General features: G+C 36.1%; 1 long non-coding RNA gene across 1 annotated transcript; it reads right to left on the reverse strand.

Moving 5' to 3' along the window:
- Window positions 1-136: 136 nt before the first annotated feature.
- Window positions 137-6,845, reverse strand: LOC127444667 (uncharacterized). Its single transcript, XR_007897866.1, has 3 exons — window positions 6,631-6,845; window positions 6,449-6,496; window positions 137-2,363 (listed from the first exon to the last, which is right to left on the reverse strand). It is a non-coding gene; the product is annotated as an uncharacterized LOC127444667 (long non-coding RNA).
- Between the last annotated feature and the right edge of the window lie 7,524 nt (window positions 6,846-14,369).

The following is a 14,369-nucleotide window of genomic DNA, read 5'->3' on the forward strand; positions in this document are numbered from 1 at the left end:
TTAAAAATATTTGAGTGAATACTAGTTTATATTATTAGAATATAGAAGGATAGTTTATGTCATTATGTTTCAATCTGAGAACTTGTAAGAATGTGAGAAAACATTGACAGCTTCCATGCTTAAGAAGCTGAACAAATTTAGGATTTCAGGATTGGTTTTAGTTTGACAAAACCCACCAAATCCAATCAGGTTTCATTAGGGTTATGTGGTATCAAAGCGCTCAGAGTTTGATCCAAAATTGATGATTAGTTCATGAGTGCATTCACATAATAAAAATACTACTAATAATTTCAATTTATATAGTGCTTTTCATTTGCATAGCAATCTCAAGGTGCTGGACAAAAGGAAAACTAAGATGGCAGAAAAGATTGATGGTAAAGATGGGTTTTTAGATCTTTCTTGAAACCTTAAAAACATTCTATATTGCAGACATGAGAAGGCAGGGAGTTCCACAGATGAGGACCACAGACTTAGAAGGCATGGTCACCCATGTCTGGAGACATGGAGGACTGAGCTTAGGGTGGACCTTTATAAGCCAGCTGAGGTCTCGGCAGCTATGAGCTCAGTCAGGTAGGAAGGTCCCACCAACAAGAGCACCTTATAGTCCACTCGGGTTTTAACAGGAAGCTAGCACTCTTTTGAAGTAGCTACCAGAATGCCAATAAATTTGTGTAGGTCTTTCCCTGGCAGGCCACTTAGGAAAGTAATCGAGACATGAGAACACAAATGAATGGATGAGCGTCTCAGCATCGGAAAAGCTGAGCGATGGCCTCAGCTGAGAAATATTTTTTAGATGAAAGTAAGAGGTCTTGCACACCATTTTTATGTGATCACTAAAACACAAGTTATTATCAAATTGACATCACATTTATGCATTTGGCAGATGCTTTTATCCAAAGCGATTTACAGGGACAATCCCCCTGGAGCAACTTGGAGTTAAGTGCCTTGCTCAAGGACACAATGGTGATGGCTGTGGGGATTGAACCAGCAACCTTCTGATTATCAGTTATGTGCTTTAGCCCACTATGCTACCACCACTCCAAATTTACTGCACAAATTTAATGCCCAGATTGGTAAGCATACTTGAGAGAAGGATAGTCTGACCACAAATTTCAGGGCATAATAAACCTGCTGCAGAAATTTGCTGAGAGGTGCCAATTAACATGGCCTCTGTTTATAAGCTGTTCAGATGCAGAAAGTCATTGGACATCCAAGATTTTATCTCCACAAAGCAGCTGTTTAGCTTTGCGAATGCTGAGGAAGCATTTGGTGTAGATTTTAAATGCAACTGAGTATCATCAGCATAGCTGTGGAAATTGATGCCTCTCTTGTGCAAAATTTCACCCAGAGGGAACATGTAGATCAAAAATGAGATGGGACCCAGAACTGACCCCTGAGGAACACCGCAGGCAACTAATGTGGTCCTAGATCTGGCCTCCCCAATAGCAAAAAACTGCAGGCAATCTGAGATATATGATGTGAACCACTTTATAGCAGTTCCTTGCAGCCCAATTTCCTCTTGTAATCTGCACAGGAGAATAACTGACTGTGTCAAAAGCAGCTGTGAGATCTAATAAAACCAATAATGATGGTGACACAGACTAAGCGAACCTCATTGGACACTTTGACCAGGGCAGTCTCTGTACTATGGCAGGGTCTGAAACTAGACTGAAAAATCTCGTAAAGATTGTGAATAAATAACTAAATATATTTATTTAGTTGTGTTGCTACAACCATTTCAAACACTTTGGCTCTGAATGGTTTATTGGAAATGGGTCCATAATTTCACTGTGTATTCTGATAAAGATAGGGCTTTTTCAGCAGAGGAGTGATAGCAGCCGTTTTGAAATAGGAGGGAACTGATCCAGATTTAAGAGAGCTGTTCACAATTAATGTGATCAATATAATTACTAGCTGGGTATGACTTGAGGAGATGTGTTGGGATGGGGTCGAGAATGCTGGTTGTAGATTTCATTTTCTTGATCTGGACCAATATGATTTTAGGGAATATGGTGTTAAATTCCTGGTTAACTTGTGAGGGAGGATGTGAGGCTCTCATGCAGTAGCCTTTATTTTGCAGTATTATGTGCTGGATGGTTGTTATTTTGTCTTCAAAAAAGTCAAAATCTATTGCATTGGATGTCAGTTGCAGAGAGAGATCCTGAAGTGATTATGACTGAAAAAAGATCTCTGGGATTGCTACGGCCATTGTTGATCAACGTGGAGAGAGATTTTCTGCATTTCTTTTTTAAAACTGCTTCATATTGGGTTTGGTGCTCTCTGAATGCTATTTAATGGATGGTTAGACCAGATTTTTTCCATCGTCACTCCAGTGTCCAGCTGTGGGTTTTCAGGGTGATGATCTATTGAAAGACACAAAATGTGATTTAACAGGACCCAGGAGATTCAGGGAAGAGCACAGAGTAGAGCTATTAAATTCAGCCATCTCATTGGCATTTGCATTGGGATCAAATGATGAGAAAAGAGTTTTGATTGATACCTCAAAAACTGTAGGATCAAGAAATTTAATGTTCTTAAATGTAACTTTTTTGTCTTGCAACAAAAAGAGATCCATCAGAAAAAATAAGGGAGACCGCTTTATGGTCAGACATTTCCAGATTTGATACAGACATATTTGAAATGGGAAAGTCAGTTATAACTAAGTCCAAAATATTGCCCCTATTGTGAGTTGGTGAACAGACATGCTTAGTGAGATTTAAACAACATAAACAGCTGATTGTTGGGATTTCTAAAACTGTTTCTTTAAAGTGTGCTTTAAATTGGAGTAAGACATACAGATGAACCCAGATAGCACACGTACATCTATGAGATGTCTGTTTAAAAATCTTTCATCTGAAAAGCATCACAATCTAATTAACATCTGCTAAACATCTTAAAAAGATCAGATTAACAAACATTCTAAATCATAAACATCTCAAAGACATCTGCTGAATGTCTAATAGAGGAAACGTCTAATAAATGTATTGCAGATGAGCAAACAACGTAAAAAATACGTCTTCCAAATGTAAACACACACATCAAATAGATGTCTGGGTGATGTACATGTGCTATCAGGGGAGTGACTGTCACTTTGCTCACAGCTGATTGGTCCAGTTTCTGTATGAGACTTCTGATTGGGAACTCTGAGCAGGTTAGCCATTTAGCATATGTTTCTATGGCAATAAACCTCACTGAGAACCTATTCAACTTAGTGGTACCACGAATTCAGAGTTCGCTCAAACTCTGTTTCAGCCTGCTTTGTGACATAGGCATATTCAACTGAACACAGCAAAAAGCTGTCATTAATAACATATATTGAATTAAAAAATACCGGCATTTAAATTTAATAGTAAAGGGCTTATTTGTCATGAAACATCGTCCAGCAATTCTCGATAACTGGCTGCTGCGTTGCTGCATCTCAAATTCTGATTGGCTATTGTGTTGCTAGGCTGAATTAATCTCAAAACAGCACGTTTTTGATCGCTGTTTTGTGTGATTTTTACAACTTGTACAGAATAATGTATTTATTTATCCAAAATATAAATGTACAATATATAAATCTTAAGCGGAAACGCACAAACTTGGAACACAAAATGAGATGTAAGGCAAAATGTTAAGGACTTACAAGTGACCATTCGCTTTCATCACATCTGTTTTTTTCTATATAATAAAAGTGAAAGGTGAATGAAGGTGCGTCCCAATAGCACTTTTACTTGAGTTGATTAAAAAGGAAGTATTCAACTTCACTACAATTATTTTTCACCATAATTACAAAGTACAAAAATATTTCAGCAATTTTGGGAAGAAGAAAGTTATATGCACTAAATCTGTTTATAAACTAAAATGCGCTGTGTGTGGCATGACGGAAGCCTGCAGGTTTAGCATCATGAGCACAGCAGCTTGCATAAACTGCCGCCGGTGTCCTCTCTTCTCTAGCTTCTCCAACACTTTCTGCCCTGTCACTATACAAGAACTGTAATACTGTGATTTTCTGCATATTTCATTTTATTCTGGAAAGGAGCCGTTCATTCAGGTATGAGGGAATCGTCTGAACATTAATTAACCACTGATTCATCTTCACTTGTTTTTAAGGTAGGCATTGTTTTAACTGTGTCAAACATTAACACAATGTAGTTTGACATATATGTGGGGATATCTTGTTTACTTGCTACTATATGTCTAAAACAAACTTTTAAATACCTTAAAAAGGTGTCGTAAATGAATGGCAACTCGTAGCAAAAATGCCACCGAAATTGACAAAAACATCCCCGAAATTAAAAATATGGGGCAAAAAATGCCCACACAACGAGTTCCCGTGTTTTTTTAACAATATCTGAAAAAGTTACAATTACATACATTGCGATCTTTTGACTTTTCACTGAATATTATTGTTTTCCTGCCGTCCGGTTCCTCGCACCATCGTGCGCACAGACGGGCTCTCCGCTTCAGTCAATCTGCATGAGTTTGGTATTGTACTCCCGTGTTAAATTCCATAACCGTTCGCCCCTCTTGTTAAAAATAAACTGTTCTAGCGGGTAACACTCTCACTCACGGTGCTGTACTGTACTTCCCTGCCCTTTCTCACCCGCTAGAGTGAAAAGTGTGCAAGGGATGGATGTTATATAAAAAAGGTATGAGAAATCACAAGACATAATGTAACCAAATGCTACAATTTACTTAATAATAATATCTCAATATGTTAAATCACCATATTGTTTATTATTACAAATGTAACACAATAATACATATACAAAACAGCCACTTTTAGTGTTTGAATCAATCATATCTCACTAAACACTGTGTGAAATTTTTATTTTTGCCTTATTTTATTCAGTTGGCATGTAGGAGTTGATAACAGTTTGTTTAATAATCTCATTCCATATCTGGATAATTGCTGCAATATCATAGAGGATAAATTGTACAGTATGTTAACTTAATAGCCAAAATACTTGGACATACATGAATGAGAATAAACCTGAAATAGGAATGTGTTTCAGTCACAATGCACATTATGTAGTTTAGAGACGACTTAGAGACATTTACAATATTACAAATGGCTATTTCTATTTAAATAAATATTGTATTCTTTAAATGTTCTATTTGTCCAAGAATCCTCTTGCAGCAATGCAGGACTTTGGTATTTAGAAGCTGCTAGTTAAGGACCTGTGAGGAGTCTGTTTCTCAAACTAGAGACTGTGATTTTGTCTTTTTGTTGTGCATCTGGGCTGTCCACTTCCCTCTCTATCCTGGTTAGAGATTCTTTTTTCAAAACAGTAATGCATGGAATAGCCTTCATCTCTCTAAAACAATAGACTTTGAGAAAATAGAATTTCAGGAGAAATGTGTTTCTTTTTTTCCCCAAGGACTGATGTCACTTTGCTTAAATGAGTTCACATTTACTATATAGTCTATTAAAAAAAGAATGAATTATGAACAATTTTGAACAGCACACTATATAGTAGATGTGAACTCATTTAAGCAAAGCAAAGTCAAACCCATGGGTGGGGCCAATGAGCATCATAAGAAAATTTTCTTGAGTATCAAATTAGCACTTTAGAATGCTTTTGTAAGGAATAGGTGACACAGTATATGTTTGCCATCACGGGTAAAGAAAAAATGGAATAAATACCACTTAAAACAATTATTTCAAACTGTAATAATAATTTTCAATTAATGATTTTGGCAGTATTTTTGATCAGTTTAATGCATCCTTGGTGAAAGGAAGCATCAGTTTCTTTCAAGAACAAAAATGTCTTTGTGTTCTAAAAATGGAAGCGTATATACTATATATATGTTACGAGGTAAGGTGGGAAAGGAGGAGGCGGGAACCGGCAGAACAGTCAACGTAAACTTTAACACTCAACGCACATGGCTTGCTGTAGATAGCGGAAGGGGCGGAGTTACCTGGCTGCACTTCTGGTCTGACAAAACAGTTGCGAATAATGAAGAATGTAGCAGCAAACGAAACTTCAGTGGATACAGCACCTTACAAATGTGAGTTGAATGCTTTACCATCACCCCAAGCTGTGTGAATATGTACGTTGTTTTGAGATACAAGTGTTAAACTGAGGTTGGCTAATGCGCTAAAGCTAGCGGCAACACATCAGGTGCATTTGAAACGTCACTTCTGTCAGCTGTTGAATGGTGAATGCTTCTGTGTAGTAAAATTTGGGACGATACTACACTTTGAAAATTCATACACTACATGGCTGAGTCCATAGCATATTTTATGAGTGCAAAGTGTATAGTGAGTCATTTGGGACACAGCTTGAGACTGAATACTCTGTCTACTATCTTTTTTTGTGTTCCATAAAAGAAAGGTTGCATTTTATAAAATGTATTCAGAAGAAAACCATGTGGTCTGTATTTGAGCATCTTTGGGTTGGATTTACTGTAAAGTCTGTTCCTAACAAATAAAATGCAGGCAAAAAGTTTTCGAAGATATTACCTTCTGAAGCAGGAAGCTACTGAAACAGGTAAGGCACTGCACACATTTCTTGGAAATAGAGAAATTCATACAAATGACATTATTAAACAGTATTACCATCATAATCATCATCATAAATGAAACAAGATGGGGTACTCTGTCTCCCTTTCTTCACCCAAAATGAAAATCATGTATTTACTTACCCTCATAGCAATCCAAACTGCTGTTCTTTTTTCCATGTAACACAAAATGTGAATTTTTGATACACACGCTCCTCTTTTCCATTCTGTGACGTGGTTCATAGTGACCACAGATGTCGAGCTCCAAACCGGGTAAAAAACGTGTAGTTTTTTGTAGTTGTAGTTTGATTCCATCAAATAAGTTTTCATACTTGTTCTTCATGCTGGTTTTGTGTTGGTCTTTACAACTCTGTAGAGCATTAAAATCCACATTTTACAGAAGAAGTGAGAGAAATACAGAAAGTGACCTAACATCTTTGTTTTGTTTGTTTTTATCTTTATTGTTCCACTTTAATTCATTTTTTTTTTTTTTTTTTTTGAAGTTGTCATATATTTTTATGTCATTGTTGTGTGGAAAGCATCGCATTCTAATTAACATCTGCTAAACATCTTAAAAATATCAAATTTTCATACATTCTAAATCCTAAACGAAGTGTGACATCACATGCAATGCAAAACATCTTTGTATTAAATTCATGTTAAAAAAGCACATTAAGATATTTAATTTATAAACTTACTACAATATTTGGCTAAATTATATCCATATTTCTAAATCTGGAAAATAATTGTAGAACTCACCATGAAACGCATTACTGTCTCTCTGTAACTGTTGATACGTCTGTGTGTTTTACTCTCAGTTCAGTTCTATTGTTCTGTTCTTCCTCTTTCTATAAAATTCCACAATGCAAAAATATGAAAGGTGATCAAATGAAAAAAAAACTGCAATACTTTTTTAAAGGGAAGCTATGATATGTGGTCAAGTCTGTGTTTGTTTCGAAAGTGAAAGATCTTTGTCAACTTTTAGATGAAGAAATAACCTGCTAACATGTCTAATATGCAAAACATGTTTTATTCAAATTCACCCAGTCATTTTCATTTCTGATACGTTTAATTAAAATGCTTATATGCTTTGTTTAGTTTTACAACAATGACAGACACATATTGTTTGGATGTTTTGTGCAGAAGCACAGATCTAGATTACTGAGCACCAGTTTCAGTTTTCCTGTAACAAATCCTGTTGCTACAAAACATGCTAAACAGTGGCCAACCAGCACGTCAGCCATGTTTTGCTCAAGTTTTTGTTCCTCTCTTTATGGCATGTGGTCCAGTAACACTGTCTGACTCAGTATGGGCTGATATGGGATATACTGAAGGAGTACAGATAGAGCCCATCAAGAGTGACCAGATCTCACAATAAGTATCAGAAAAGCTGGATCTAGACTAAAAGTACTTAATTATTTACATTTTTAGGATTAAGTTTTTTAGTTAAAGCATATGGCATGATGACAATTAGAATGTAAATGTAAACAATGTAGGGTAGTTAACTTATTATTGCCAATCACAGAGCTAGCACATTACATCGCCAACTTCAGCAGTTTGAGATCAATAACATGGTAGACATAATATTCTCTTATGTTTTACATTTCTCCAACTGTTCACGGATGAAAGAAAATAGAGCCTATTAGCATCTATTTAGTCTTCTTGGGCAAGCTACTCAAAATGCAGCTAGCTACCAACTCTTCAAACAAAATAATTATCTGGGTGTTTTTTTTACTGAAAACCGCTCAATGAGTCTGTGTGTGAGTGAGCTGTCTTGATTCAAACTGAACTGCGAAACAATTCAGATCTTTTTTGCTAATCTATTTTTTTTTAATTTATTTATTTTTTTTAAATTTATTTATTTATTTATTTATTTTGTGATTTCTTGGGATAAAATGGGTAATTTAAAATGTTATTTTTAGTCATAATTCAAGTCATTATTTTTTGGAGCCTAAACAGAATATTATTAGACTTCTGTTTTGTTTACCATTACAAAAATTAACCATGTTTTCACTACAGTAACTATAGTTTAACCATGGTATTTAGTTAAACCATAGTTACCACACAATTAACCATAGTTACTGCTAAAATATTACTGCAGTAAAACCATGGTTAACAATTTTTAAATTACTTATTAACAAAAATTACACACAATTATAAGAAATAAGAAATGTCACCTTTAGATATGTTGTTATTTTAGCGTGAATTTACTCAAGAAGCAGTGGTGTAGTAGTGTCTGAAGAGGTGGGCATACTGTGAATTTATGAAAAACACATGCACCCGATCTCTAAAATTAATTGACATTTATATGCAGTACATACTGTATGTAAAATGTGTACTATTTTTTATTTTTTAATTAAAATTGGGACTGTTGTAATTATAGTCCCACTTAAACTAACAAAATGTATATCAGGGTAAGTTTCTTGCTGGCATGGTGTACAGTACACTACTAAGGACAATGTTATGGTAACTTGATGTTAAATATGTATTTAAATTAATAGGTTTCATTAATGTTCCTTTTATTAGGCTACTATGACAATTGTTAATACTTCATTATTAATTCATAATACACAAACTGTTAAGCATTGTAGCTAATATGATGTAATAATGTTCACATTAACACGTTATCTTGTATTTCCATATACTGTATAGCCTACATAAAAATGATTGGTTATTTGTTTTATTTGTGTACTATTATGTTCTTTTCTGTGTATAGTGAAATTGTTTTCCTATTTAGAAATATACATTTAAATTATTTGATATCACGAGAAAAAGGCACCACAAACAGCAGTAAAAGTCACAAAAAAAAGAGCATCACAAACTAGCACAGGTGCAAAAACATTCGGTATTTTCACCAAGTTTAATTGCATAAGTTAAATTGAAATGTGTATATACAGTATACTGTATATATTTACGTTTAGCAGGGAAATGCATTTACAGTGCAAATTATGGTTACCCCAGGGATGTTTGTGCATCAGCATTAGACGCAGGAAACATCCCGCCCATTACTGAAACGGAAAATTTCCGGGTCAAAAGCCTACTCGTTGTTCTGGCGGCCACACGTATCATCACAAGACTCGTTCAAACAAGAAGGATCAGTGCCTTGTAGAGGTAATGACAGAAAATCAGAGAAACAGCTTCTGGACAGTAGTGTAGTCTAGGGCATACGCCGTATGCACACCTATCTTTCTTAGGATTTTGTGTATGCCCACATGAAATAAGTGATGACACGTACATCCGCCAGAACAATGAGTAGGCTTTTGACCTTGAACTTTTTCAATCTATTAACACGATGTCGCACCACTGAGTGAACTGTGTATATATACTGTGTATGTTTTTTTTAAGTACAGAGATTCTCTCTAAGCGCGCACAGAGCTGCGGAGGCGCAACTGATGGCACTGGCAAGACGACTAAGCTGATCCACCAATCAGAACGTTCATTTCAGACGCAGTTGAATATTTGCTAACCAATCATATTTTCCGTTTCAGTAATGGGCAGGACATTTCCTGCATCTAATGCTGATGCACAAACATCCCTGGAGTAACCATAATTTGCACTGTAAATGTATTTCCCTGCTAAACGTAAATATATACAGTATACTGTATATACACATTTCAATTTAACTTATGCAATTAAACTTGGTGAAAATACCGAATGTTTTTGCACCTGCGCTAGTTTGTGATGCTCTTTTTTTGTGACTTTTACTGCTGTTTGTGGTGCCTTTTTCTCGTGATATCAAATAATTTAAATGTATATTTCTAAATAGGAAAACAATTTCACTATACACAGAAAAGAACATAATAGTACACAAATAAAACAAATAACCAATCATTTTTATGTAGGCTATACAGTATATGGAAATACAAGATAACGTGTTAATGTGAACATTATTACATCATATTAGCTACAATGCTTAACAGTTTGTGTATTATGAATTAATAATGAAGTATTAACAATTGTCATAGTAGCCTAATAAAAGGAACATTAATGAAACCTATTAATTTAAATACATATTTAACATCAAGTTACCATAACATTGTCCTTAGTAGTGTACTGTACACCATGCCAGCAAGAAACTTACCCTGATATACATTTTGTTAGTTTAAGTGGGACTATAATTACAACAGTCCCAATTTTAATTAAAAAATAAAAAATAGTACACATTTTACATACAGTATGTACTGCATATAAATGTCAATTAATTTTAGAGATCGGGTGCATGTGTTTTTCATAAATTCACAGTATGCCCACCTCTTCAGACACTACTACACCACTGCTTCTTGAGTAAATTCACGCTAAAATAACAACATATCTAAAGGTGACATTTCTTATTTCTTATAATTGTGTGTAATTTTTGTTAATAAGTAATTTAAAAATTGTTAACCATGGTTTTACTGCAGTAATATTTTAGCAGTAACCATGGTTAATTGTGTGGTAACTATGGTTTAACTAAATACCATGGTTAAACTATAGTTACTGTAGTGAAAACATGGTTAATTTTTGTAATGGTAAACAAAACAGAAGTCTAATAATATTCTGTTTAGGCTCCAAAAAATAATGACTTGAATTATGACTAAAAATAATATTTTTAATTACCCATTTTATCCCAAGAAATCACAAAAAATAAATAAATAAATAAATAAATAAATAATAAAAAATAATAGACATATCGGTATTGGTATCGGTACTCGACTTGAAATTACTGGTATCGGATTGAAAAGAAAATAAGTGGTATCGCCCGTCCCTAATCCAAAGCAACATCAACATAGAACAATATAGCCTATAACTTGAGATCAAAAGACCACTCGACCATAAGCGCCGGAACAAATTTTTGGCAAAGGGTGCTGCTGTTTAGTCAGACGATATACACATGCAATCGCAACGAGGGCATCAGAGAACCACATGTCTCCCTGGGTATTATGTCTATCACCGCAAATGGAAAGGCTTTGCAATGGCAAAATAGGGGCAAGAACTTCCTGTTCAATACAAAACCAGGGAGGGGCTCTCTCAGGTGGAAGCGACCAATAAGCCAAATGTCTGAGTCCGAATATAAAATAATAAAACAAAATCTTGGGTAGGCATAGCCCACCTTTGTCAATCGGTCTATGTAACTTATTGAAATGTAATCTGGGCAGCTTACCATTCCAAATGAAGGACTTTGCTATACTATCAAATTGCTTGAAATAAGAGAGGGGGACATCTACAGGGAGAGACTGCAGAACGTAGTTGAATTTTGGAATACTATTCATTTTAATAACATTAACCTTCCCAATCATAGATAAATGTAATGAAGCCTACCTGCCCACATCGCTCGAAAACCTTTTTATTAAAGGGTCAAAATTAACTGTAACTAAATCAGACAAATTTGCTGGGAATAAAATGCCCAAATACTTAATGCCCTGTTTGAGCCACTGGAAGGCGCCCAGCTGAAAGGCCGTTACTGGGCAGTACGCTGTCAGAGCCAAAGCTTTGGATTTAGACCAGTTGACTCTGTATCCTGAGAATTTAGAAAAGGAATTAATAATTCTGTGGAGGCAAGGCATAGGTCTAGTGAGGTCGGAGATGAATAATAAAATATCATCTGCATAAAGCAAAAGCTTATGCACCATACCTCCCGCCACCACCCCTGGAAAATCATCTTCCTTTCTTATCGCGCTGCTAATGGTTCCAGGGCAAGACAGAACAATAATGGGGAAAGTGGGCAACCCTGTAGAGTGCCCCTATCCAGAGTAATAATCTGAAATTAATGTCATAACTTTACTTAATCAGTTAGCCAAAATTTTTGACAATATTTTTACGTCTAGCTGAGTAGTAACTCTTACTCTCACTTGGATCTTTGTCCTTTTTCAGAATCAGACTGATCCGGGCTTGTGTCATGGTTGGCGGAAGCTTTCCATTCTTTAATGATTCCGTATAAACTTCTAACAAAAGTGGAGCCAGTTCTGTAGCATAAGATCTAAAAAATTCAGCGGCAAAGCCATCTGGTCCCGGAGACTTGCCTGTAGGCAAGGCCTTATTTACCTCGCAAAGCTCCTCCAAGGTTATCTCAGAATCAAGAGAGTTTTTTTGCTCAGTCTTCAGTTTAGGAACATCTAATTGTTCCACAATGTTTCTAATGTCTTCATCAGTAGAGGAAGATGTGGAACTATAGAGATCAATATAGAATTCTTTAAAAGCATTGTTAATATCAATGGCCGAGGTAAATATTTCACCACCAGCAGATTTCACTGAGGGAATGGTAGAAAAAGACTCTCTCTGCTTTATATATCTAGCGAAAAGCTTCCCTGCCTTGTCCCTTGACTCAACATATGACTGTCTTGCCCTGAATAGCCAAAATTCCACCTTCCGCGACAAAATAGTATTATATCTGTATTTCAATAGGGTCAATTCTCTAAGGCCATCAGACAACATTCGGCGCTTCAGCTCTACATCGGCATCTTTAATATTCCCTTCCAGTTTCACGAGTTCTGGTGCTTTGGATTTTTTGGTGAATGAGGCATACTGTATGATCCGACCCCTAAGAACTGCCTTAAGTGCCTCCCAAGCAACGCACACAGAGGATACTGAGGACCAATTGGTTTCCATATAAACATTGATTTCAGCCTTTAACATTTGTTGGAATTCAGGATTTCACAAAATGGATACATTAAAGTGCCAACTATAAGATTTCTTTTTCCCGTATGTGGCAACACCTCTAAACTCACCAGGGCGTGATCTGAGACTAAGATGTTTCCAATTGAACAATCAATAACAGATGAAATGAGGAACTTCTTAAATCTATTCTAGAATAAATCTTATGGACTGATGAAAATTTTTTATAGTCCCTACCAGATGGGTTCAAAAGTCTCCAAATATCTGTAAAACCAAGACTTTTACACATCCTGTGAAGCATCAATGTTGCTCTAGGGGGCTTACACAATTTTGCTTCACTATGATCAAGGATCAAGTGGTGGCTCAGTGGTTAAGGCTCTGGGTTACTAACTGGAAGGTCAGGGGTTCAAGCCCCAGCACCACCAAGATACCACTGTTGGGCCCTTGACACTATCTGCTCCAGGGGTACTGTATCATGGCTGACTCTGGGATATGTGAAAAAAAGAATTACACTGTGTAAATGTATAATGTGTGACAATAGTGAAGGCTTTCTTCTTCTTATGACATAAAAAGTATTAAAACTAGCAAAGTACGCAGAGCTCGCCATTCACACGTCTGTCCCTTGCATGGCGCCACGCGTATCTCCCGCTTTGTCACTTCATTTATTATTATTATTATTATTATAATACGTGGGAGTGTGGTAGATGTTTCTGTAGAAGACATGGCAGGGTATGAAATTAGTGGGTAATTTTGCTCGTCATCTACCCGCAACTGTGTGGCAGGTGACCTTTAAGACTTCTTGGAGTGACAAATGACAAGAAACGCAGTTAGACACAAATACGCGCATTTGAAGAAGAACAGACAAAAGAGAAGCTGTCAATGCGCATCTCTGATTCGCTGTTTTAAGAGGTTTATTGGTCTGTTCTCACAGAACACGCGCATATGACGAGTTCTCACTAATCTTCAATTGTTCCCTGGGAACAATTTGCAGGAATAGTGTCGTCTATGAGAATGCTGAATATGAACTCAGACCATTTCAGGATGCAGGGACAGGTGAATTGGCATATGTGTAATAATTCAGTAGCTACAACCTCAGAAATGGTTCTTGAACAAGACGCTTCTCTTCTGTGCTTGTCTACTCTTTAGCCTTCATTTGAATGTAACATTTCCCAACTCTATAGGACAGCTGTTAAATAGATCTGATTCACTTGCGTTTTTCACCAGACACTCTATTTTACATAGACTACTAATGCGACATTGCAGCAGCTCCATGAAGCCCAGAACGTAAAACG

This window comes from Myxocyprinus asiaticus, chromosome 8 (genome assembly GCF_019703515.2).
Source record: "Myxocyprinus asiaticus isolate MX2 ecotype Aquarium Trade chromosome 8, UBuf_Myxa_2, whole genome shotgun sequence".
In the NCBI taxonomy this organism is placed as follows: domain Eukaryota; kingdom Metazoa; phylum Chordata; class Actinopteri; order Cypriniformes; family Catostomidae; genus Myxocyprinus; species Myxocyprinus asiaticus.